The following is a 27,925-nucleotide window of genomic DNA, read 5'->3' as shown; positions in this document are numbered from 1 at the left end:
ATTAACTCCCCCCCCCCATCCCCAATCCACAGAAAATTTCATTGGCCTTTTTTGACCAGCTCTGCTCCATATTGACCACCTCAACAGACAGCCCCTGGGAGTCTAAACTGCCTTCTGGCCCTGTGATGAATTGTGATGAGCTACATCTCATGAATTCTGATTGCTATTGTGAAGGTGTATTATGAAAAACTGCTGTGTGCCTAAATGTATGTGGGAGACAAGGTGGGTGAGGTAATATCTTTTATTGGATCAACTTCTCTTGGTGACAGAGACAAGCTTTCAAGCTTCTTAAGATTTCTGTGTACGCTCGAAATCTTGTCTCGCCCACCTCCTTGTCTCTCTAATATTACGTCTACAACAACACGGCAAACATATATGTATGTGGATCCACCATTGCTGACAGGCCCTGTAGCAGATATGAATCAGACAGGGACAATGGGAAATATTTAAGATTAACGACGGTACTTAAGTCTCACAAATGTTTATGCTTCAAAAGCAGCTGCATCCTTAGACAAACCATTTTAGTTGTCTCCTCTGAAGGGAGGGGGAAAGGTAGGAGAGGGGGAAATTTACCAGGAGAACAACAAAAGAGGCCAGGCGACCAGAAGGTGTGTGTACACAGACATGCACACACACACAAAAGGGGTCAGACAGGAAAAGGAAAGTGGCTCAGGAGAGAGCAGGTCACAGAAACTGGATAAGGGGCTCCATTTGGGAAAGAGACCAGCTAGCATGCAATACCTGCAGAGGAGGGCACACCCTGTCTGCCTGCCTTCCCAGACGTGGATGATCCCTAAAGACTCCCAAGGGAAGGATCAGCTAGAAAGGGACATACCTGTAATATTTATTGTGTTGTACGCGCTCTCCTCTCCTGTGCTTTACGTGATTAAGTATAAAAGAGCATAAAGGTGTTAGACTGTGCAAAGCACATATGCGTTGCCTGCTTTACAATTGCTACGTTCCCTGAGAGAATTAAACGGTAAACCAGAAGATTCACACCTTTGGGGTGGCGGTCTGGGAAAGGGCCTGGGGGGAATTTCAGGGGTCAGCGCTGATCAGGGGGCTATGGCAGGTGGGCTGAGGGCTACAGAAGGAACCAATGCTGCAGCCTGGTGAGGCAATAAAAGCCTAAATAAATTCAGGAGATCCAGAGCACAGAGGTTTGGATTCCCCTCACAGTAGTCCTAGTAAGTGGCCGCGAAGGGGCACTCACTATGATCCATGAGAGACCCCTAAAGGAGCTTCCAAGTCATGGTGGAGACCCCAGGCAGTAGCTGGCACAGGGACACATGTACCATTATCTGTGCTGTACTGTAGTGTTGTGGGAATTAACATTCAACATTGGTCTCCAAAGCTGTCAATCAACTCCTTTCACCAAAGCTAAATCCACACAAGGGAAGAGCCAGCAGCAGCAATGGCGGCTGAGCACTGGGTAAACCTTGTCACGCTGGTGATTATATTGATTTGAAATTCACTAGACAAAAGTGTGTGGTGCATTTGGTGACAGGGTGAGTTGGAAAAGGGCAGGGCTGAGCCACTGCTATAAACAGCCTCTTGCTGTCAAGAGACGATCAGCTAATGACAGCCTTCGTCTGGAATTAGGCCAGCGACTACTAGCACTCAGGTGAATCCTTACTTATTCAAATTGCTGCCCAGACATTAATTTACCTTTACAACCTCACCTCCCCCATTCCCATGTGAGGTAGATCCATATCGTTATCTCCATTTTGCAGATTAGGAGGCAGGGAAAAGTTACACAACTCGCTCAAGGGCCAACAGCAAGTCAGTAGCATCGCTGGGATTACAACATGCTTCTGACTCAAACCAGCATGGGGCAATGGAGAGGGGACTAGACCGAGCCTCAGGCTTCTATTCCCAGTGCTTCCCCTGACCTCCTTTGGGACATTGGGCAAGTCACTTCACTGCATCCTGCCTCGGTTTCCCTTCCCACCCTTTGTCCGTCATGTCTACTTCGACTAAGATTTTCAGCATAGGTACTTCCTCTGTGTGACTGTGCTGTGTCTAGCACAGTGGGACCCCGATCTCAGTTGGGAGGGGCCCTAAACAGTTCTGAAAGCAACAGCAGCAGCAAACCTGTGCTCACTGCACACTGGAACACAGAACCTGAAAGATTTTCCAGCATTCATGAAATTCCCCTGAAAGTTCTAATTATAAAGACCTAGCCTCCTCTTTCTGACGGTTCAACTCCTTCCCCAAAATGCCTCTCTCATTGGCCTTTGGCCTTCATCCTCCAAATGCCTGGATCCTCTGTAGGTCTAAAGGAGATCAAATTGCCACACTACCCCTTCACACACTTCTTGTGCTTTGGGATTCCGCTTTTTTTTTTTACACTCAGGTAAGGATTTAAAGATTCATCAGAAAACTATGGAGAACCTACGTCTGCAAAAAAATTAAGATTCTTCTTAATTACCCGGCAACAAATGATGCCAGTGTCCTAAAGCTACGTAAATAATACATGCACATGCGTAGGGATAAAACCTCATATCCCCAGCTTTAATATTTCCAATGGCAAAACATCCTCAACCCCATTCTCTCCTCCCTTCCACCCTGGCACAAAACGAGCAATAAATATGGAAATCTGAAAATCCAGAGAAAATAGTGACTCCTCGATCTCTCGCCAACGAAGTACACAGCAGCTTCGAAAGGAAATGAGCGAGTTTGTCCCTTCACTGCACTTGCATGAATTCCTCACGGTTTCGTGTCATTGCTGGCCCATCAAAGTGACAGGTGTCTTTCTTCCACTGACAGCACAGCCCGCTGTTTACAGGCCATCAGGCAGCCAGTCTCCCAGTGACTGCTCCCCTGCCAGCAACCCAATTGAAGAGCTACAGTTCTCTTTACCAAAGCTGCTAAAAACCTACTTATATTCATCTCAAGTTAAATCTACATGGAAAATAGATACAACAGGGAGAGGGGGGCTGGGAGGGGGGGAATGATATTGCAGTTGGATGTACCAGAATCCTCTATTAAAGGAAAGAGGCAAATAGTTTTCAATTTTGTACAAGCGTATCCTATAATTAGCCTGTGGTTTCCAGGCTCATTTCAATCCTCTCTCTTTCAGGAAGTGGCCAGGGGTTGGGTTTTTAAGCTCTCACTTGTGCTGTACGTGTCCCAGGAAGGATTAGGGTAAATAGGATCTCTGCATGATGCTGGTTGAGGGGTATCCATGGTATTGCCATTATAAATCAGACCAGCCATTCATCTAGTTCAGAACTTTGTCTCCAACAGCACTGGTTGCTTCCGATGAATCCCCTTAGTGAACAATTACAGGAGAACCTGTCCATAGGGGATAACCTGACCTTGGCTAGCCCCTATCCATTGTTGTTTATTTGTACTCTATTAGCACCTACATGTCCCATTGGGCTAGATGCTTTCCCTAAGGCCTCCATGACGTTCATCATCACTAGGGCTGGTTGAAAATTTTCCAGCAAAAGTTGTTTTTTTAATGGAAAAGGTTTGTGTGGGGTTTTTTTTTTTTAACTAAATGAATTTTTTTATGCAAAAAAATGTTGTTTTTTATTTCTTGTTGTTGTTGTTGAACAAACAAAGCACGTGAAAAGCAAAACATTTCAGCTCTCAAAAGCAGTGGCAGTGTCTCCTGCCCCGGTTTCGGCCGGGCTCCTCCCAAGCCAGATTTTGTCTTGCATGACGTCCATAATGCACCTCCTCCATTTGTAGTAGGAAGAGAGCCTGAAACATAAGCCTTTGTATCAGAGGCCTGAGGCCTGAACTAAAGTAGTGGTCAAAACTTTGCCGATATGAAGCAAAGTCAGGCTGTGAGCTAGAGGCAGGCCCTGCTCACAGAATCTGGCAAGAACAGGGCTGAAACACATTCCTAAGTAGTGCTAGGCATAAGAATATACATGTAAACACATTCCAGAAAGGTGATACCAGAACACCTCAATACCAAACACATTCCTCAAAGATCACAGGAACACACTGGCCCATGCTGAAGATTAGGGAGTTCTCCAGGGACTGCAAAGGGAGACTGATAAACCTCTAGATCCACAAGAGTCTGCAACATCTGTGTTTGCCACCAGAGAAGCCCCATTAAGTCCTGGTGAGAGACCAGTTTAAGTGTAGACACATGCACAACTAGGTCAATGCAAGGCAGCTTACGTTGACCTAACTTTGTAGTGCAGACCAGGCCTTAGGCACCTAACTATCTTAGATGCTTTTGAATATCACACTAGGCACTATCTGCATCTTTAGGCACTTAAAAACATAAGAATGGCCATGATGGGTCAGACCAATGGTCCATCTACCCCACTATCCTATCTTCTGACAGAAGCCAATGTCAGGTGCCCCACAGGGAATGAACAGAACAGGGTAATTCACTGAGTGATCCACCCCCTGTCGTCCAGTCCCAGCTTCTGGCAGTTGGAGGTTTAGGAACACCCAGAGCATGGGCTGCATCCCTGACCAGCACTCTAATAGCCATTGATGGACCTTTCCTCCATGAACTTATCTAATTATTTTTTGAGCCCACTTATAGTTTTGCCCTTCACAACATCCTGAGGCAATAAGTTCCACAGGTTGATTGTGCATCACATGAAGAAGTACTTCCTTTTGTTTGTATTAAACCTGCTGCCAGTTAATTTAACTGGGTGACCCTTGGTTCTTGTGTTATGTGAAGAGGTAAGTAACACTTCCCTATTCACTTTCTCTGCACCATTCATGATTTCATAGACCTCTATCATATCCCCCTTTAGCTGTATCTTTTCTAAGATCAACAGTCCCAGTCTTTTTAATTTCTCCTCATATGGACGCTGTTCCATACCACTAATCATTTTTGTTGCCCTTCTCTATACTTTTTCCCATTTTAATAAATCTTTTTAGAGATGGGGTGACCAGAACTGCACACAGCTTTCAAGGTGTGGGCGTCCCATGAATTTACATAGAGGCAATATGCTATTTTTCTGGCTTATTATCTATCCCTTTCCTAATAGTTCCTAACATTCTGTTCGCTTTTGGAAGGCAGCTGCGCACTGAGCAGGTGTTTTCAGAGAACTGTCCATGTCGACTCCAAGATGTCTTTCTTGAGTGGTAACAGCTAATTTAGACCATATCATTTTGTACGTATCGTTGAGATTAGGTTTTCTCGTTTATATACCTTTGAAAATTTGGCCCAGAGAAACGGAGGTTATGTCTACACTCCAGTCAGAGGTGTGACTGCTGCACGTGTAGAGCTAGCTTAGATCTGGTCAGCTCGAATAACGATAGCAGTGAAGTGGCTGCAGCCCATCTGTGACACTGGGTATGTACTGGAGAGGCTAGCCCATGCTGCTGTGGCTTCGCAGCTATTGTTATTCATAGACTCATAGACTATCAGGGTTGGAAGGGACCTCAGGAGGTCATCTAGTCCAACCCCCTGCTCAAAGCAGGACAAATCCCCAAATGGCCCCCTCAAGGATTGAACTCACAACCCTGGGTTTAGCAGGCCAATGCTCAAACCACTGATCATAGCCGGCTCAGGTACCCATGCTGAAGTCACACCTCTGGTTGCTGTGTAGACAGACCCGAAGTGACTTGCCCAAGGTAACCTAGAAGTCTTGCAGAGCAGGGAAATGAACCTGAGTCGAAGTCTAGCATCCTAATCACTGGATCTGCCTTCCTCTCTCTGTACAGGACTAGATTTCCAGGGTGCTTTCTGAACAGAGCACGGACCAGTGGTGCACCCCATTTCTCATGCAAAGGAACATAATTAGTTCAAGAAGTGCACCGGACCCTCCAAGAGCTCTGCACTGCCGAGCTGTGTGCATAACTCTGAGACTCCTCTGTTACTCATTCAACCTAACAAACATTCATTAAGGTCATTACAGGGACCGCCCTAGCCTGTAGCTACACTGGTGTAGCCTTCTAGTGTAGACACACACTACACCAGCAGGACTGTTTCTGTTGGGGATGTATCTCCACTAGGAACGCTGCCCTGTGCCATTGTAACACTGTAGTGTAGACATTTACTGCAGCAATGGAAGGGGTTCTTCTGAAGCTTAGTGAACCACTTCTCCAAGGGGCAGCAGCTAGGTCAATGGAGGAATTCTCCTGTCAACTTAGCTGTGTCTACACCAGGGCTAAGGTCGGCTTAATTATGTCGCACAGGGTGTGAATGTTTTCGCAGCCCTGAGCAATGCAGTTAAGCCAATCTAGCTTTGTAGTAGAGACCAGCCCTCAGTGTAGGACCCCCACCTCCCCAAACATCATTAGCTTATGCCCCCAGAACCACTCCTCTGCTGACATCGCTGCGTCTAAACTGGGGGTTTTGTCGGCAAAGCAATGTCGGTCAGGGGCGTGGTCTTTGCACACTCCTGACCTATGTAGCTATGCCGATATAACTTTTAAGCATAGACCAAGCCTAAGATCAGGAAGGAGATGAGGCCTTTGCAATTGCCCAACCATCTTCACCCCCTTCCTCATTACCGTAGGTACCCCTCCCTTATCAGCATTATCATTTTCCCTGTGTAGACAGACTCTAAAACATCCTCTTCATTTAAACAACAGCCTTTGTAATCACAAAGCAGCTTACTTTTAATCACACGGAGACCAAATTGTTATTTACACTGGAGATCTTGCCTTTTTCTCCCCAAATCTCCTCTAATTCCTCGCAGATATTAATTATACTGTGGCTCGCTCTACCTATAGCTCTGACATCTCAATCTGCCTTTTGGAAATTGCCTTCGGCCAAATCCTCAGCTCGTGGAGAAAACGATGTAGCTCCATTAAAGGTTGTGAAGCTACACCAATTTACACCTGGCGAGGACCTGGTCCTCTGGATTCCACAGCTGAGATTTTCACAAATGCCTATGGAAGTTGCATGCCCATAGGATTTAGGGATAACATTTCCCAAAAGCACAAGTGATTTAGGAGCCTAAGGCTGTGTCTACAGGCGCTACAGTGGCACAGTTTCCTACAGAGACAGAAGGGGTTTGTCCATCGATGTAGTTAGTCCACCTCTTTGAGGTCCAGTACCTAGGTCCATGGAAGAATTCTTCCATCAACCTAGAGGCAACTACACTGGGAGTTAGGTTGGCTTATTTACATTGATCAGGTGGGTGAATTTCATCCCGGAGTGAAATAGGTGGGTTGACCTAAATTTTAAGTGTAGGCCTGGCCTAAGTCTCATTTTCAGAAGGGATTTAGGCACTTCAGAGCAGAAGTCCTATTGCCTTTCAATGACACTTAGTCTCCTAAGTGCCTACAGGTCAGATTTTTAGTGCCTAAACGCCAATTAAATACCTTTTAAATCTGGCCCAAAGTCCCGTTTGAAAATTGGGTTTAGACTCCTCAGATGCTTAGGTGCCTAACTCCCTTCACCTTTGGCTTTTATACCTTACGAGCAGGGTAGCGTGGCCATATCTCCTGCTCATTCTCTCCCTTGTTTTTCAGTGCATAGGAATGATAACAAGCGAGGCAGTTAGAATCATAGAATCATACACTTTAAGGTCAGAAGGGACCACTATGGTCACCTGGTCCGACCTCCTGCACAACGCAGGCCACAGAATCTCACCCACCCACTCCTGTAACAAACCCCTAATCTATGTCTGAGCTACTGAAGTCCTCAAATCATGGTTTAAAGACTTCAAGGTGCAGAGAATCTTCCAGCAAATGACCCGTGCCCCACGCTGCAGAGGAAGGCAAAACCCCCCCAGGGCCTCTGCCAATCTGCCCTGGAGGAAAATTCCTTCCTGACCCCAAATATGGCAATCAGCTAAACCCTGAGCATGTGGGCCAGACACCCAGGAAAGAATTCTCTGTAGTAACTCAGATCCCACCCCATCTAACATCCCATCACCGACCATTGGGCATATTTATCACTAATAGTCAAAGATCAATTAATTGCCAAAATTAGGCTATCCCATCATACCATCCAGGGCCGGCTCCAGGCACCAGACAACCAAGCACATGCTTGGGGTGGCACCTGGTAAGGGGCGGCCAATCTTGGGGTGGTGGGGGGCAGTGCGGCGCGGCATTCTGCGGGGGGGTGCTCCGGCGGCGCAGCGCTCGGCAGGGGGGGGCGGGCTCCGGCGGTGCGGCGCTTGGTGGGGGGGGCGGCGCGGGGCGCGGCACTCGGGGGGGGGGTTCCGGGGGTGTGTGCGGCACTCAGGGGGGGGGGGGGGCTCGGCAGGGCGGCGCTTTTTTTTGCTGCTTGGGGCAGCAAAAAATTTAGAGCCGGCCCTGATACCATCCCCTCCATAAACTTATCAAGCTTAGTCTTGAAGCCAGATATGTCTTTTGCCTCCACTGCTCCCCTTGGAAGGCTGTTCCAGAACTTCACTCCTCTGATGGTTAGAAACTTTCATCTAATTTCAAGTCTAAACTTCCGGATGGCCAGTTTATATCCATTTGTTCTTGTGTCCACATTGGTACTGAGCTTGTACATTCCTCTCCCTCCCTGGTATTTATCCATCTGGTATATTTATAGAGAGCAATCATATCTCCCCTCAGCCTTCTTTTGGTTAGGGTAAACAAGCCAAGCTCTTTGAGTCTCCTCTCACAAGACAGGTTTTCCATTCCTCGGATCTTCCTAGTAGCCCTTCTCTGTACCTGTTCCAGTTTGAATTCATCCTTCTTAAACATGTGAGACCAGAACTGCACACAATATTCCAGATGAGGTCTCACCAGTGCCTTGTATAATGGTACTAACACCTCCTTATCTCTACTGGAAATACCTTGCCTGATGCATCCCAAGACCGCATTAGCTTTTTTCACGGCCAGATCACATTGGTGACTCATAGTCATCCTTTGATCAACCAATACTCCGAGATCCTTCTCCTCCTCTGTCACTTCCAACTGATGCGTCCCCAGTTTAGAACAAAAATTCTTATTAATCCCTAAATGCATGACCTTGCACTTTTCACTATTAACTTTCATCTATTACTTTTACTGCAGTTTACAAGGTCATCCAGATCTTCCTGTATGATATCCCGGTCCTTCTCGGTATTGGCAATACTTCCCAGCTTCGTGTCATCCGCAAACTTTATTAGCACATTCCCACTTTTTGTGCCAAGGTCAGTAATAAAAAATTAAATTAAGATTGGTCCCAAAACTGATCCCTGAGGAACTCCACTAGTAACCTCCCTCCAGCCTGACAGTTCACCTTTCAGTATGACCGGTTGTTGTCTCCCCTTTAACCAGTTCCTTACCCACCTTTCAATTTTCATATTGATCCCCATCTTTTCCAATTTAGCTAATAATTTCCCATGTGGAACTGTATCAAATGCCTTACTGAAATTGAGGTAAATTAGATCCACGGCTTTTCCTTTGTTAGGATTTATCGGGGGCTTTTCATGTTTATTCAGCGCTGTGAGATATAAATCGAATTTGGGGCTCTCTCAATAAGGAGGCGTTAGTGGCTCAGACAAGCATAATGGGTTTCTATTACAACTGTGTACGGGATCCAGGATTTATATCATGCTTCATTGTTTTATATTGGTTTTCAGGTTTTATTACAGATTTACTTAAAAAAAACCTAAGAGAAACTCGTCACGGTGGGTTGTGGCTGATTTCAACCTTTGCAATAGGAAGGGAATTTGAAAAGCCAGAATGAAAACATTTCCCCTCACCCCTTTCCAAAGAGGTTCAATGGCAGATCTAACCCTTAGCAAATTGATTTCTAGCAACGAAGAGAGATCACAAAGTATTAGTGCTCCTTAATAATTCCTTAAGTGTGGAAATCCAGTGCCTATAAACTACATTAAAATATACTTTTGTCTTGGATTCTAAGCCCTGTAGGGCAGGGGGCTCTTTTTGCTCGGTTTGTACAGCTCCTAGCACATTGGGGACTTGCTACATGACTGTGGCACCTAGGTGCTATTGCAATTAAAATACTACTACTAATAAATCCCAGCCCCATCTCTTTAGTTTGATGCTCTAGTTTAGATACAAAACTGCAGCCAGAACCAAACCTCATTGAGTCATATCACCGTCTAGCTCTTTTCCAGGACTCTTCATCCATATATTTCAAGGCACTTTCAAAAGGAGCAAGTATCATTAGCCCCCTTCTACAGAAGGGGAAACTGAGGCACGGGGAGTTGAAATGATTTGCCCAAAATGCCCACTGGCAGAACCCAGGTCTCCCGAGTCCCAGTCCAGTGCCTTACCCACTAGCTTACACTTTGCCTCCTTTCCACTGACTCCAGTGGGCTTTGGATCCGCTCTCATTGGAGCAGCTGATTGCTCAGAGCTCCAGCTGAAGTCAGCGGGAGCTGCAAATGTTCAGTATTGCTGGAAGTCAAGCCCTTTCATTTACATTGCTCTTCGGCACTTCCTGTGGCCTACCTGTGATGCTCCCCGTTTGAAGTACGCAACTGCACAGCCATTTGGAAACACATCCCCTTAGGGCATACATTATCCACATGTAACGCCTGACCACCTGTGATCTTTACAAAGCATGGGGCCGGAATTACTATGAACCTTCCGGCTAGCTAGGTGTTTTTATGCCTAGCATAGGGTGATCAGACAGCAAGTGTGAAAAATCGGGACAGCGGATGGGGGGGGGGGAATAGGAGCCTATATAAGAAAAAGACCCCAAAATCGGGACATCTGGTCACCCTAGCCTAGCAGCTGATAATGAGACAACCCCCAGCAGAAGTGTTGGCAGCAATGATGGACAAGAGCAATACATTTTGGATCCCTTTGATTACGTTCAGACCCGGGGCTGTGCTTCAGACCCACCACTAGTTTTCAGAACCCCCTGAAAGAGCGGACGCTGCTCAGACTGTAGCGCCTTGCATCAGAAGAAGAGATCTAGAGGGAGAGATTGGCTGGGGGGAGGGAGAGGAGCAGCAGTGGCAGAGCTGGGGATAGCCGGGCAATACGGGAAAGGAAAGAGGGGGAGACACCTGGTTAACCAAATGACAGAGAGAAATGACAGCGCGGGGGGAGGAACAGGCAGTAAAAGTGGATGAAGAACAAGGATGTCTCTTCTCCTTCTTGCTGTTCACTGGCTGATTGTGGGAGGCTCAGTGAAGTGGAACCAGAGCTCATTGACAGTCCTGGGCAGTGCCTCCTTGTCAGCTCACTGCTTTGTCTCTTCCCTTCGCCAGTGCTTGCATTTCCCAGGGTTCCTCCCCGCAGCCCAGCTCATTTCTGGGTTGCTGCCACCTTTTGGCTGCTGCTAAATCAGTTTGGCTTCTCACTTCACTTTCACAGCATCTGCCAGGCCCTTTCTCAGGAGCTCCAACTCACTGGGGATGGCAGGACTTATGCCAAGGGAGCATAGTCCGCTCCCTTCTTCCTCCGAAGCAGCTGTTACAGGGGAGCCTTTCGTCTCTCTCACAATCAGGAGCCAATTAAGCCCCAAGTCCCTTCAGCCAGGTTCGGCCGGCCCTTCTGTCCTCTGGTGCCCACTGTTTCAGTCATTTTCTCTGTGCAGATGGCAAGATAAAATTCAGCTGATCTATTCCCCCGGGGCGTCCACAGAGGAACTGCCAGATTAGATCTGACTAGTAGCCCATCTAGTCCAGTGTCCTCTCTCTGACATTGGCCAGTGCCAGCTGCCCTGGAGAAAAAGTGCAAGAAAATCCCCACCCTGGAAAAATACAAACTAACCTGCTTATGGAGAAGTATCTTCCTAATGTGTGTGTGAGCCTGGCTAGCTCAGTTGGTAGAGCATCAGACTTCTAATCTGAGAGTCCAGGGTTCAAGTCCCTGGTCAGGTGATAAACTACTCACCAAGATCATAAAAATCTGCTTTAGGGGGAAGGGATAGCTCAGTGGTTTGAGCATTGGCCTGCTAAACCCACGGTTGTGAGTTCAATCCTTGAGGGGGCCACTTAGGGATCTGGGGCAAAATCAGTACTTGGTCCTGCTAGTAAAGGCAGGGGGCTGGACTCGATGACCTTTCAAGGTCCCTTCCAGTTCTAGGAGATGGGATATCTCCATTAATTTAATTTAACTTCCATTTATCTAGTGGCTGGCTTATGCCCTGAAGTACAACGGGTTTCTATTCTTTCTGAAGGCTACCTCTTACTTTGTGTATATACACTGCCTGGCACAATGGGGCCCCAAATCTTAGCTGGTGCTGCCATAATACTATAACAACATCCTGCAGCTAAGGATGGCCTTGTTATCTGTGTAAATCCATATAAATGTCCAATTCACAGATTCCAAGGCCAGAAGGGACCATTCTGATAATCTAGTCTGACCTTCAGTGTAGCACAGGCCAGAGAACTTCCCAAAGGTAACTCCTAGAGCAGATCTATTTCTCTGCGGATCCTTCCAGTCTTGTCCGGGACTGCCTATCTAGCAACAATAGGTTCCACTGGTTACTTCGGGTTTTTTTTTTTCCTTAAATATTTCTTTTAGCAGCGTAAAACCTGTTGCATTACAATTTCGCTGAATAGCCCCTTCTCCATGTATTCTGCCAGAAGGCAAACCGAGAAGGTAAATCAGACATCTCTAGGCTCTTCATTATCTTCTTCAGACCTCAGCGGTGTCCCCATTAATTTCTCTCCTCTTTGAACTGAGCAGCCCCAATCTATTCAGCCTCCAAAGAGCCCTTAAAGAAACTTGTACTGTAGGAGCTGTGTTATGTTCACAGCATATCCACAAAGAAGTTAGATAAAAAATATAACTGGTCTTGCTGGAAGGGTGCAATGTTATACTATTTTATTTCTTAGAATTCAGAAAAACACACAAGAATCTAAAAACAGAGAGAGAGAGAAAATAGGTTGCTCCCTAAGGCAGCAAGACACAACTCACTCCACCTCCAGCTTTAAGCTGGCTCTTTGCTGACCAACTCTGATTTCACACTACAGAGCTCCTCTAGCCCACAATAGTACCAAAAACACCTCTCTGCCTCTGCCCCTGCCACACACACACACACACACACACACACACACACACACACACACACTCTTAAAGTGATAGCTTGTAATTCCAAAGCAATCATCGATACAACACACACTGTACAGAACATTTAGGGGGAAATTTGAAAGAATTGGAAAAGTGGAGGGTTTGTTGTGTTTTGCTGCAGATTTGCAAAAACATGCAAGAGAGCAAAACATCAGGGGTTTTCCTTGGAAAGACGAGCATGTGGAACGCAAAGCCCAAGAGAGTTAGAGAAGCTGGAGACAGATAACTATCTGCCCTCACTTCTAGAAGAAAGAAACGGAGCAAAGCTGCAGGTACTGCAGAATAAGTGTGGTCCACACTGCAGCTGGGAGGTGTAATTCCCTGCTCAGGGAGGCCTATACACATTTAGCTCTGATTGAACTTGTGTGCTAAATAGAGCAGTGTGGCCACAGTGTCTCAGCTCAGCTGCCCAACCCCCTGCATACATATGTGGGCAGCTAGGCCAAGCCACCACGACACTGCAATTTTTAGGTGCTATCTTGATCCAAATTAGTGCACGTATGTCTGCCCCAGTTGGGAATTACACCTCCCAGCTGCTGTGCAAACATACCCGACGTCTCTAGCCTTGTTTCTAGGACAATCACCCAGCTGCCGCCCAGATCTCCTTTACCCCTTGCAATCACAGAGGACACGTGCTGCCATGTGCCCCTCCAAGTCAGCAGGGCTTTAATCTTTCCCTTCTCCCAGACCAATCCTTTCCCAATAACGCCACAATTTGCTTTTCAACATATGTCCTTGCACAGGCCACCGGGGTGGGTTCCGAGGGCCCCTGGGGATGCATGGCCGGGGTCACAGTTCGAAGACGTGTGCTTCAAGCCGCCGCAAGGAACGAGCGCACTCTGCTTTGCTCACCGAACATTAATCCCACCTCCAGAATCCCAGGGCGATATTAAGGTTTGGACTAATATGTTTTTTTTAAAAAAAGAAATTCAAATTCCTTCCATCCGGACACACAGCTAATCCACTTACAGTCATTTCCCCAATTATCCCAGGGTCTTCTGCACAGCCCATTACCCTGTAGATGTTACTAAGTGCTGCATAAACAACCCTCTCCGCTGAGTGGCTGACACTTAAACGGACAAGTGTAAGTACATTGCAGCAGGACGGCAAACGCAAGCATAACAAGCTCAGCAGCATGTTAGTCATTGCTCCAAGGCCCATCACACACACACACACACACACACACACACATCTGTGCAGCTGCAGCCATCCAGAACGCTCATGGAAGAGCCAAGCCATCATCAAATCCCCCCTTCCTTATTGCTCTCTTCACTGCTTAAGAATCACTGCCAGCACTGAGTGGAGCTATTAAAGCATGTGGCACTGAATCTGCACAACGGGGCTGTCTTCACCCACAGCCAGCGGCTGAGATCGCCATGGGGGCGGTGTCTGGCAACACTGGCACTACAACGGTGGGTGTGTTAGCTCTCACATACAGGGCCCGGAACGTATACGTGCAAACACGAGCCAAGAAACATTGAAGCTTTGCTACCGCGGCAATAGTCACCCTCCAAATACCGAGGAGGTTTTTTATTCTATACACACCGACTCACAAACATGTATGTGCATGTATGCATGTGTATACGTATTCTGTCACAGGCTTCCCAGACAGGACTGACAGCTCTGCCAAGACACAAACCCTGCGGCGTTAGTAATATTCATGAGCTGCCCGTGGGCATGCTTAGTGGCATGCTTGTCCCATTAGATACCCAGGCATGGAAATCAGCCACAAAAACAAAGGGAGGGATATTGACAGATACATAAAGCACTGGGAAAACCAGGGGAAGCAGAGAGGAAAAGGCAGCAAAGGGAATGTCTGCTCCTGTATTTGGGTAAGAGGGGTGGAAAAGGAGGGAACTGGCCTCTAGACTTCTCCCCAAAGGCAGCCACACAGCAGCACATCCTTTTGTCATGTGCAAATAACCCCGTTGGCATCACGGGAGCAGCGGGACACTGGCAAGCCCCTGGAACGGACCGTTGGCCCACCTGGTGTGGTCTCCTGCTTCCTGCCAAGACAGGACAGCATATTGGCCTATCCAGCCCCTGACGGTGGTCAATGCCAGACATGTCACAGCGAAGCACAGTGCTCAGTAACGCTCCTAGTAGTGCAACGCTGTCCAACAGGGGGAGACGTGCCACTCCCAGCCATGGTCTGAAGCAGGGAGGTTGACCACCATGGGCACTTTACTCTGCTTGGTGCAGCTGCTAATGCTACTAGGGAATCTCGTGAGCCCTAACTCACCATGTCCTCTGCTCAGAAGAAACCAAGGACCTGATTCTCCACCTAGGGTACGTCTACACTGCAGCCGGGGGCTGCAAATGGCAGCTAGTGTAGCTATCCCTGCGCCAGCTGGCTAAAAATAGCCGTGAGGACGCAGCAGGATGTTTCAGCAATGGCTGCACACACGTCAATGTACCCGGGGGGAGAGGGGGCGATCGGGTGGGCTTGTGCAGCAACTCCTGCCGATGTCCGCGCCGGGGCATCCTCACTGCTCTTCTTAGTGAGCTAGCTAGAGTGCCGCCAGCATGGGGCCGTCCACCCGAGCTGCCCTTCACCCCCCTGGCTGCAGTAGAGACGCACACTTGCGCCGCTATAAATCTGGGTAACGCCACTGAACCCAGTAGAAACACATTGGTTTCGCCTCACCGTCAGCAAGAAGAGAACAAGGCCTTAAACTTACCTGACAGCCCACCACGCCGTGGTCCATCACATGCCCCATGCTGAGAGCTCTAAATGTCACCATGTTCATTCCCGTTCCCTTTCCCCTCCACACGCAGCTCCCCCCACCCTTTCCATTTCCCCATTGTTTTTAAAGCGGGAAGACTGTTAATTAAAAAGCCAGAAATCAATCACCCTCATCTCCCCATCCTAGGCTCCCATGCGTGGGGGGATTAGAGCTTGCCTTTACTTTAAGTCAATTAGAGATAAGGGGAAGCTGACATTTCTACAGTCCACCTTATCAAACTGCTTGAAAATGGCTCAGATTAAAATGTAATAAAGATTATTTCTTCAGCATTCTCTCTCTCTGTCACTTCTTTTTCTTAATTATTCATAAGAAGTTTGACAATCGGTTGCTGATAGTCTCAGATAGCCCTGGACCAGCAGGGAGTTGTTAGTAATTCTCAGACTTACCTGGGACACGTCCCTTTGGTCTGGCTGACGGATGTTCCCTGGGACATACGCTGCTCCATTCTTCTGCTTCCATCTACTTTCCCTGCCTAGAGGGCCTGGCGATTGTCAGTCAATGCCAAGTCTGCCATCAACATGCTAAGTGGGCAGCTGTGATTCCCCACCACCACTGTTGCACTGGTGTTTTCAGAGTGGGGGTGGACACTTGGGAACCGCTGGAAGCAGGAGGGGAATTGATGCATGAAAGCTGGTTTTCAGCAGCAAGCAGAGGATATGACGGATCTGATTCCAGGCAGAGGGTGTGTGGCAGGGCTCCACGTCTGGGCAGATACAGAGCAGGAGTGCCAGGCAAAATAGCGAAAAATGTCTCTGGGGACTCAGGTGGGTGGGCATTTTTTTTGCTATTGGGCTGCTGGTGGAGCCAAAAACGTCACAATCCAAAGTAGCGTCTAGCCACCTTCCCTTCGTACTCCTGTGAACTCCTAACAACCAACACAAACAGGGCAGCTAGCATGTCTCCAGAGCCCAAGGGCCTGGCTTCGTATCAGAAAACCTCTCTCTCCTTCCCCTGGGCAAGACCCTTTCTAATGGTCTGATCTTAATTAGGCTCAGCTGAACCTAATTAATTGTAGTGCAAATAAGAAGCTAGGAGTTAACCCTCCAAATCCCCTTTCACAGCCTGGGAATGAATTCACTGCGTCCCTGACGGTGCACATTACAAAACAGCCACATGCTTTATTACTAGTTGTATTATATTAGAACCTAGAAGCCTCAGTGAGGCTTCCTACCTCCCAGAGCTAGGTACAGAACACCCGAGAGTCCTGCTTCCAACTCCCTCTTGCTCTAACCATTAGACCACCCTGCACCACAGAGCTGCGCCTGTGTGCACACCATGAAAAGCCAGTCCCTTCCCCAAAGTGTTTACATGGTGGACATTGCTACAAAAGAGAGGGCTGAGAATGAAGCAAGGCTGTGAAGCTGCAGGCAAGGATCATGGTGCATCAGCAGAGCTGTGTGTGGGCCTGGCCCTGGGCCAGTGCTGGATGGGAGATACTTGGACATACATACAGAGCTACGAATCTTACTGTTACCCATGCATTGCAAGCAAGAGTAGATTTGGTTGTTTCTTTGAAGATGCAGGTGTGAAGCAGGCAAAATATTTTCTATCACAATGTTGTTGGTTTTGGGGTTTTTTGTTTGTTTTTTATAAAAATGGAATTTTTTATCCCAAAACATCTGTTTGTATTGAAAACAGAGACTCTTTTGGTGTTTGGCAAATAAATTCAAAAATGTTTGTTTTAAACCCTATTTTTAAACAAAAGCCCATGATTTCAAAGACAAACTGCAGCAAGATAAAACAAAAATACCATGTTCATCAAAAATTTTCATGGTGGGGGGAGGAATCCCCATCCGCTCTAGTGAACAAACAGGCCAAGATCCTCAAAAGTATTTAGGCACCTAGCTCCCATTGAAATGAAAGGGAATTAGGTACCTTTGAGGATCTGGGCCACAGCTCTGGGGACTAAACTGCTTAATACAAACACAGCAAGAGAAAAGGAGCCACTTTACCAAACGGTGCCTGCCTGGTTGCCCCCTGTCCTGGGCCACACCTGGAATTTGCCAGCTAATATTTGGAGGAGAGGGGAGCTTTTACACCACTAGCGCCTCCGATGTAAGGCTTTAAGGTGGTGATTTGCTGCTGTGCTCTCAGCTCTGAAAGGCGACAGGAGCATCTGAATAATTTCACCAGCCGACATAGCTGGAGAGGGGAGCCGATAGATCAATGGCTCCATTCAGACATGCACAAAAAGAACAAGCAGCAAAGAGAAAACCTTGGGCCTTGAAGGTGATGGAGGAGGATCTCGCTTTGCCAAGAATTCAGTACCGACTATGGGCCTATCCTGCCCATATCCATGTATGCTGGCTTGCTGGCCAGCTAGTGCCACAGCATACTAGTAGGAATTAGACCTTCAGTTAGGAAAGTGATGTTCTCTAATTGTTATATCAAGGGGGACTCCCGGGTTCTATTTCTGATTTGGGGTGGTAGTGGGGTCTAATGGTTAAAGCAAAGAGGACCATGAGGCAGGACTCCTGGGTTCTATTCCTGGGAGGCAGGTAATGTGGCCTAATGGTCAGAGCGAGGGGGAGTAGAAAGCAGGACGCCTGGGTTCTATTCCTGATTTTACTTATGATTCATTGAACTCTATTGGGCAAGTCCTGTAACAGATCTGTGCCTCGGTTTAGTCACCTGTAAAACAGGCATAGTATTTATCGGCAATATAGGGATCTCATGAATCTTAACTAATTAAAGCACCGGTGAAAGCTCCTGTGTATGAAGTATTCCATTATCACTAAATATGTCAACTCTAACCTATTAAATATCTCTCTTTCTTTAATATAAAATGGGATTATGTCCCAGGAGGAAATTTCCCCACTAGATTTCTTTATTCTTCTAAAAACCATCCGATATAACTTAATGGCTCATAAATTCAATCTTGCATTAAGTAGATATTAAACATGCATTTATAAAGGTTTAAACAGATCCCTTCACTTAATTTTCAGTTCCGCTTTGGGCAAAAAGAATGAATCCCAATAATGAGAAAGTCCTATGGAATTTAAAAGAGACGGGTCTCCTTTAACACCATCCTAGAGAACTGTATTGCAGGGATCTTTGGCTGGCTCAGCAGGGCATTTTTCTAGAGGTATCACTGGAACAGGGTGCAGCCGGGTTTTGAGGTCCCCTCCAAAGGGCACCATCTATATGTTCCATCCCATACGGCTATAAGCCCCAATTAAGCAAAGCACTTAAACTTGTCAATGGGACTTCAGCACTTGCTTAAAGTTGAGCAAGGAACTCTGCTGAATCAAGGCCATAATTCTATTGGATAGTTTAGAAATGGCATAGAAAAGATTTCATCACCTATTAAATTCTATGGGCTGGATTCTCTGCAGCCAGTGTAAAGGATGATGCTCCATTGAACTGAGCTATGCCATTTGAGGATCTTGACCTAGAGGTTTTTAGAATGATTTTTACAGAACCCTATTAAATGGCCATTAAATCTTGTTAGTATCATCCCTATTGATTATCTAGGACTTTACCATAAATGACATTCCAATTTTTTTTTTAAATCCCTACAAATCAAAGTACATTGATTTTGTTTTTAGGAAGAACCACATAATTGGTCCATCCATTCTAGTAACCTGTTCCAGCAGTATCTGACATCTGATGTTTCAAGGGAAGGTGAAAACACCCATAATACGTCTGGACCAATGGAAGAAAGGGATTTATTTCCACAAGCAACATTATGATCAGCTTATGTGCTGGTGCATGAAGTATGATTGTTCTTATAGAGTCATACATTCTCAGGTCATCCAATCTAACCCTCTGCATAACAGAGGCCAGGGATTTCCCTGAAATAATGCCTGGTAGAACTAGAGCAATGTTAGCATGTGTAGCTACCCGCTGTTCTTAACAGTCAGAAATGATCCAGGGCTTGTTTAAAATCTAGTCAAAGAATCTGAATGTTCATAATACCAACAGCTTAGAAACAAATGGATTTGAACAAGTCTACCTTTGGGAAAGTTCCGAGCTGGCTGGGAATTTTGCTGCTCCGATCCATTCTGTACTCGGATTTTGAAAGCAAACACCCTTACAACTTATATTTCAATCAGTCTAGGGGAAAAAAAGTTCACCTTTTTGTCTCAGTCAGTGGATTGGTAAAGAAAATGCTGGGATTAAACTTCATAAATGTTCGGGACATACAATGTGACCCAGGAAAGTTTGCATGGTTGAAAATGAAAGGAAAAAGGAGGTGGGGGCAGGGGGTGACTCAAGATGGCTGCAAGTTTTTTGGCTTGTTATCATTTCAAGTCAAAAATCAGCTGAGCCAGCCTGAACGTAGCCCTGTTGTTAGGAAATCCCCACAAATGATTGGGCTTAATGCAGAAATCACTTGGTGGTCAGACAAGATTAACTGACCTTAAAGTCATTGGGTCAAATCCTCAGCTGATGTAAATCAGTGAAGCCCCATTGACTTAGCATGGAGGACATGAATAAGGAAGTCTTATTTATCCCTTCATATAACACAAGAACTAGGGGGCACCTGATGAAATGAATAGGCAGCAGGTTTAAAACAAACAAAAAGTATTTCTTCAGACAATGCATAGTCGACCTGTGGAACTCATTGCCAAGGGATATTTTGAAGGCCCAAAGTATAACTGGGTTCCAAAAACAATTAGATAAGTTCATGGGGGATAGGTCCCTCAATGGCTATTAGCCAAGATGGTCAAGGACACAACCTCATGCTCCGGGTGTCCCTAAACCTCCAACTGGCAGAAGCTGGGACTGGATAACAGTGGATGGATCACTCAAAATTGCCATATTCTGTTCATTCCCACTGAATCTGGCATTGGCCCCTGCAAGAGACATGATACTGGGCTAGATGGACCATTGATCTGACCCAGTATGGCCATTCTTATGATTTCAGTGCAGCTGGACTGATTTATACCAGCTGAGGATATGGCCCCTTGAATCTATGAATATCAGAAGTATAAAGCCTGGGAGCAAATCAGTGGAATCACTGGTCTATACTAGTGAGGGAAAGGAGCAATTCTACAGGACTCTACAGGGAAACTAAATGATTTCTTTACCTCACCCTTCACCACGGTGAATGTTGGGGAGATGCCTGCTCTTTCTGAGTTCTAAAGATCGAGTATTGAAGAAGACTCTAGTGTCAGGAAGCACTAAAACAAAATGACAAACCAAGGAGCAAGACATGTCTGGGAGCAGACGGCATAGAGTCAAGAGTTCTGAAGGAGCTGAAGTATCCTCAGCCTCTTCACTGTCACAAGAATATGCAATCCTTAAAATGAACTGCTAGACCAGATGCCTGGAGGGGAGCAAAGGTTGAACTGACCTTTACATAGGGCCACTAAAGACACGAGGATGATCCTAGAAATAACAAACCAATGAACCTTTCGGCAAGATCCCATGTATTTGGTTGAAATGTTCATATTATTAACCATCACATGGCAGGGATAAAACTGGGCAGCCCTACTGCCCAGAACTGGTCTGTCCTGTGGGAAATTCTGAGATTTCAGATTTTGGTTTCCTCCTGAATCGGGGACGAAAAGTTGCAATCTTGGAATTTTTCGCAAAATGAAATATTATGAAAATATTTTACTTTGACTTTATCTTTTTTACTTTTATATGATATTATATAAAACAACTTAAAAGTCAAAATGAAACATTTCAATAATTTCCCAGGAAAACTTGACAAAAATCGATAGGTTTCTGCAAAACATGTTGAATTGTCATTTTCCATCGGAAAGTTTTCAAGTGGCTCTACCATTTCCCCTTTCTCATAGCAGAAGAACAAGGGGACAGTCAATGAAATAGAAAGACGGCATGTTTAAAATAGATACGAGGAGATCCTTTTTTCACAACACTTAATTAACCTCCCTGCCATTAGGTATCATTGAGAGCAAGAGCTTAGCAGGATTCAAAAAAGGATTAGACATTTATATAGCTAATGAGAACATCCCCGGTTACATTACACAGGATAAAAAAAAGAATGGATATAAATCCACATGCTTCAGGGCATTTGCTAGTTGCTAATGGCCTGGGGTCAGGAAGAAACTTCTCCAATAGGATGGCTATTTTATAATCATCCACTATTAGGTTTCTTGTGCTTTTCTTTGTCTCTTTTGCTGGCCACCGTTGGGGAAAGGATACTGGACTAGATGGATCACAGATCTGATTCAATCTGGCAGTTCCTATGTCCCTAAACTAATTCAATGGCAGAAATAACTGAAAAATAAAGAGACAAAAATCCAGTGTTTCTGTGACAGGGTCACTGTAAGTATTGGACTAAATTGTCTTTTTTAATGAGGGTTAATACTCTCCTTACATTTCTATGGCCGTGAGATGCCAGCCCATTTGTCTGTGTTATGAGTCTCAGCTCAATTTCAAGAGACATTTCTTTGGACACAGAGCATCACTAATTTGCACTAGCGACCCATCTCAAACGGCTGACGTTTGAAAAATCACCACGTAAGTGATCAAATACATTATAAAACAGCCAGGCTAATGCATCACCTCAAGACCCATTTACAGATTTCAATCCAGAGCCCACTGAAGTCCATGGAAAGACTCCTGCTGAATTCAGTGGGCTTTTGATCAAAACCTCACTGTGACATCCATAAGAAATAGGGCAGATATTTATATAGTTTAAAGATGTTTTGCTCCACCGTGCAGGGTATTAGCCTTTTCCGAGTGTTTGCACAAGTCACTGAGGCCGTGTCTACAGTTTAGGTACTGAAGTGACACCGCTACAGTACCGCAGCTGTAGCTCCATAGTGTAGACGCTTCCTACAGTGACAGAAAAGGGTTTTCCATCGATATAGGTAACCTGCCTCTCCAAGAGGCAGTAGCTAGCTCTTCCTTCAACCTTGCTGCATCTACACCAGGGGCTAGATCGGCATAGTGACGTCACTCATGGGTGTGGATTTTTCACACCCCTGAGCGCTGAAGCTATGCCAACCTAACTTTTAAGAGTAGACCAGGCTGGAATCTCTCTGTGGCTCAATTCCCAGTCTGTAAAATGGGGATAATAGCACTGCACAAGAGCGTCGTCAGGATAAATATATGAAGAGCTGTGAAGTGATCACCTGTGACGTGACCATATAAATACCTAAGAGAGAGAGAGCAATCCCAGAATTATTACTCCGTTTCCAAAGTGGAGTAATTAGTCCAGAATAAAGGCACTTTTATGCTGGAACGGAACGGAGTGTTCACGCATGAGAGAGATCTGGGTAATTTCCGCTTAGAATGGAAGCTTCCTGGGGAAGGGACCTCACCTTTATACATGTCCTGTGAGGTGAACTAGCATTCCTTTGGGCACTGTGAAATAAACAACGTCGGCCCCACTCCTGAAAACACGTACACACATTTAATGTTACATGGGACTCATCTCATCGACGTCCAAACGTACATACATGCTTAACAGCTAGCAGTACCAGAGTCTTCGTTTATTCAAGGTAGTCCAGTTATGATCATTTCTTTTACTTTGCAGTACACTAATCAACATACTGCAGTATAACTGCACAAACCGTGAAACCTGAGTCATATGGAAACTCATTTTAGCATCTGCTGTTCGAATTTGATGAAGTAGGAGAAAAATGACTGACTTTTGCATGTGCAGCTTATGAGCTTTAGCAAAGTTCTATGGAGTTATTTGTGGATTTGGGCCTTTTCAGTAAAAGCCAATGGAAAGAAATGGCACCAGGTACATTTTGACTAGACCTTTTAGAAGGCGGACATTTTGAAAATGCGTGTCACTTGAATGACTAGTCATTATAAGTAATAAAGGACTGCAAATTGAGATGGGTGAATAGCTCTAAAGTATGCTAGTGGAGCCAAGAGCATTAGGCATTGTCCTAGGAACAATTTGACTGGAGAATAAGTCTTGGTTTTTAGTACGAATTTAATGGATACTGGATATGGTTTAAATAGGAGAAAATCTGCTGAATTTATTGTTATTATTTATTTGCTATCCTGATGACAAAATGAATGGTGGTTTTGCAATGAACAAGGAACAGGGATAGAAGCCCAGAACTTCAAAGATATTAAGGTGCCTAACGCCCATGGGAGTTGTGTGACTAAACATTATTGAGGATTTGGGCCAAAGTTACCAATGGGTGCAAATGTGTCATTGTAACAATATCTTTTCCTCCTATAGAGTTTGCTTTCGATTCGCTATTGGCCTGGGCTAGATTTCAGCCAGTGACCTAGAGCAGTGGCTCTCAACCTTTCCAGATGACTGTACCCCTTTCAGGAAACTGATTGGTCTTGCGTACCCCCAAGTTTCACCTCACTTAAAAACGACTTGCTTACAAAATCAGACATACAAATACAAAAGTGTCACAGCCACAATGTTACTGACAAATTGCCGACTTTCTCATTTTACCATATAATTATAAAATAAATCAACTGGAATATAAATATTGTACTTTCATTTCAGTGTATGGTATATAGAGCAGTATAAACAAGTCATTGTCTGTATGAAATTTTAGTTTGTACTGTCTTCGCTAGTGCTTTTTATGTAGCCTGTTGTAAAACTAGGCAAATATCTAGATGAGTTGACGTACCCCCTGGAAGACTTCTGTGTTTCCTCCCCCTGGCTGAGAACCACTGACCTAGAGGTGAAAGAGTTTGTATTTCATTCCTAATCTCCAAAGTCATCAAGTCCTCCAAAGTTCATCTGCAACAATGATGCCCTCTGGCTGCTTCCCAGAGCATGGAGTCTGCATTTGCCGTATCAAAGAAGCCAGCAACCAGATGCATTGAAGTCATTCTTCCTGCATCATCAACCAACCTTGAAATTCAGTCTAGAGCGGGCCTATCTACCTCTTTGGAAACCACTTAGTCAGGGGTGGTGAGAAGCGCTTCAGGGAGAAGCCAACGTTACAACCAATTTCTCCCTCATCAGTCACTAACTGAGAGTAAGGGCTATAAAGGGCCCAAACCCAGTAGAACCGGATGGATAATTCACAAGAATAATTTTCCTGAATGAATTTAGCCCCTTTTCTGCTCACAGAGTATCAACAAACAGTTCACGGTTTCCTCAGATGTATAGAAACATAGGACTCGCCAGATAAGTCAGACCTGAGGTCCATCTAAATCCATGACTACCACCAGATGAAGGTATAAGAACCCCACAGTAAATTTGTCATTCAGATTTCTTCAATTTTTTGTTTGTTTGTTTTAATTTATTTCTGGATCAATGGCAGCACATATTCAATGTCTGAACTATGTGTCTCTTAGCTGGGATTGGTCAGCTGTGCTAAGTGACATGGTAAAGCTGCTGGCCTCTGGCTGGATAAGGACACACGTGTCTCCGATTTGCTTTGCCTGAACAAGCGTGTACATGTGACTGAAATTTGCTTCTTGGGGCTGATGCTAAAAGGGGGCGGGTCTCCCTCAGCTCCCAGGGACTCCAGTGACTGGCACTTTGCCGTGCCGCGTCTGCTATGAGCATTCCTGCTGGTGAAAACTGATTGGTCAAGTGTTCATGGGAAACGAACACAAAAAGGGCACCAGAAGCAGCCAGAGTTCATTTGGTCCCACTTAGTACGACGGGTCCATTTATGTGCAGTTTATAAAGTGTTAATAAACGATTAACAGAGCTTTTAATAAATGGCCAAACAATGGCAACAGCTTGCTGCAGAGCCCAACAGATCAATCAGGTTACTTAGAATCCTGGCATATACGTATCTCTTAACAGGCTGGCTTTTTAGCTCAAGCTATAGCAACTGGGGTGTTTACCACAGGAAGTCCCTTGTTCAGTACTTCCTATGTCAGCCAAATTGGTGGGTCTCGCATAGCTGGGGGCTCGTCTGGTATGTGAACGGCAGTGGGCATCAGACACTTGGGATGACAAAGGAGGATACTCATGTGGTTAGGGCCCTAATCTAGGACTCAGGAAACCAGGGTTCAATTCCCTGCTTTACCATAATCTTCTTGAGTGACCCTGGGCAAGTCATTTAGCGTCTTTGTGCCTCAGTTCCCCAGCTGTAGAATGGGGATAACAGCACTGCCCTGGCTCAGAGGGGAAAAATACGCTAATGATTGTTAGGTGCTCAAATACTATAGCAAGGTGGGCTATGAAAGAACCTACAATAGATAAGATCATACAGACTACTACTATCTGTAATATGATTATAACATCCATTAATCATTAATTAATCCTTTATACATTGTTAATATATGTACTTTATTATAAAGTGGGACCACAAATTCATTTAAAAAGCAAAGTGAATATTCGTCGAGGTTTTTTAAAGCCATTATTGGATAAGATATATCCACAAGACAAAGGGGTAAGAAGGTGAAAGGTGTTGATTCAGGGGCTGGCTACCTCATATCTAAAGCAGAAGAGAATTTATCTCCTTTCTTCCAAAAAGGGATTTAAAAACAAAGAAACAGGGGACGGGGGGAATCCAAGTAATTCCCTCAAATCCTTTTTGTCATTTCCATACCGTCCTTAAACATCTGACAAGCCAAATCGACCGTGCAAAGCGCAGAGGGAATCTCAGAGCCAGGGCTATAACTCTAAGTTCATTAACTGTGAATTATTTCAGCCAGCCTCAATTTTCACGAGCGGAATTATACATTCCTAAAATAATGTCCCTGACACATGCAGAAAATCGGCTTTACGGCTCTCACCTTGAACTCCATCAGAACTCCTACCTCATCTGTTACCCTTTCTCCAGATAGAAGACTCAACAAAGCACAGCAGTTTCACCTTTAATTATGCTGGGTATTTAAGAGCTAATGTTCATAGAAGAGGAGTATACGAGGCAATAAATGACTTTTGCCGGTGATTAAATGCCCAAGCAGAGCTGAGGCATTTGATAAGCGCAAAAGCCGTTTCCTCGATTATATTCCCAGTGCCATGAACTTGATTCCTATTACACAACTAGGCAAAGAATATTCAACAAGCCGTGGACAGAGAAAACAACTGAAAATGTATCAGAGGGGTAGCCGTGTTAGTCTGAATCTGTAAAAAGCAACAGAGGGTCCTGTGGCACCTTTGAGACTAACAGAAGTATTGGGAGCATAAGCTTTTGTGGGTAAGAACCTCACTTCTTCAGATGCAAGTAAACTGAAAACGGGTTTTCTGGCTTTTCATGGGGGCACTGGAAGTTCAGTCCTGCCCATACATCTCAACCTACCAGGGCCCAAAGGAGAGATGCAATGTATCATGAAGAGCCAAAACGAGGAGGGTTACCAACAATCATTTCTCTAGGAAACTCATCATGCTGCAGATTCAATCCCTTGCTGAAAACGCAGAACGTCGGTTCTTTGTTTCTAGTGCAACACCTGATGTGGAGGACGCCTCGTTGGTATGTGATATAGGTGATCTGGGGACTTAGAGGAATGATATCCCTTGGAGTGAGGAGCATTTGTGAGATCTGGTGCTGCTGCTTCTCTTGGTAATGCCAAGAGTATAAGGCGTGTGGTAGGTGGAAATGGAGTGACTGAAGGTACTTGGGACAGTGGGTGGGATGCACTCCTGGAATACCAAGACTTGCACGTTCTACAAGTTCCCCCGGCATGTAGGACTTTGATGGCTCTCTGCCTTGGGTGAAATCTACTCAGTATGGATAAGCATGTTACCCTCATTTGGTATTATCCTGGTGGTGGTTGCCTGAAAGCCGCTGCTTGCCATAAAATTAAACGAAGTCTAGTCTCTCCTCCCCATCCCCTCAGCCTTTTCAACCTCCTCCCATCACTCATCAAGTCCAGCTCTCTTAGGAACATTGCTACCAACCAACATCTTGCCAGCAGCTGTTTCAGGCAAGCCCTTGGGGAGCCTGCCTTTCAGAAATTGTACAACTCCGGTCGAGCTTGGACAAAGGGGTGGAGCACTAGTCCCCTCACCTTATCCTTTTTTTTGCTCCTCTCTCTCAAACATTCCCTTCTGTTTACACCAGGAGATCTGACCCTGGCTGGAATGGACACATCGGAACACAAAAGAATTGAATCTATACTGATGTCCTGCATCTGGTACCACCAAATGCTTTCAAAGGAAGGCATACAACCTCCATCATCAGTATTGCTATTTACATTTGTTGCTTTTTTTTTACGTTTATTATCAAAAATACCATTTGTTTCCAACCAATGCTACTACAACATATTTTATTTTATTAATTATGGAAACTTATTCCTTGGGTGAAAGTCCAGAAATATCATATGAACTTTGAGGGAAGGAGGGGTCCAGCTGTTGATCATTCCATGTTCTGAAGCATGAGAATTGAAAACTCTTCTACTTTTATCTGTATACTTTACACGCGCGCGCACACACACACACACACACACACAGGAATTGGCACACCAGAACAAACCAATGGCACGTTTAG

General features: G+C 45.4%; 1 protein-coding gene and 1 non-coding gene across 13 annotated transcripts in view; one reads left to right on the top strand and one right to left on the bottom strand.

Annotated features, from left to right (window-relative positions):
• Nucleotides 1–27,925, bottom strand: part of NTM (neurotrimin) — a 678,721-nt gene that overhangs the window by 537,118 nt on the left and 113,678 nt on the right. The gene's annotated exons all lie outside the window — the stretch shown is intronic.
• Nucleotides 11,609–11,681, top strand: TRNAR-UCU (transfer RNA arginine (anticodon UCU)). Its single transcript has one exon. It is a non-coding gene; the product is annotated as a tRNA-Arg (tRNA).

This window comes from Chrysemys picta, chromosome 16 (genome assembly GCF_011386835.1).
Source record: "Chrysemys picta bellii isolate R12L10 chromosome 16, ASM1138683v2, whole genome shotgun sequence".
Taxonomy (NCBI): Eukaryota; Metazoa; Chordata; order Testudines; family Emydidae; genus Chrysemys; species Chrysemys picta.
This window is presented reverse-complemented; position numbering and strand designations above follow the sequence as displayed.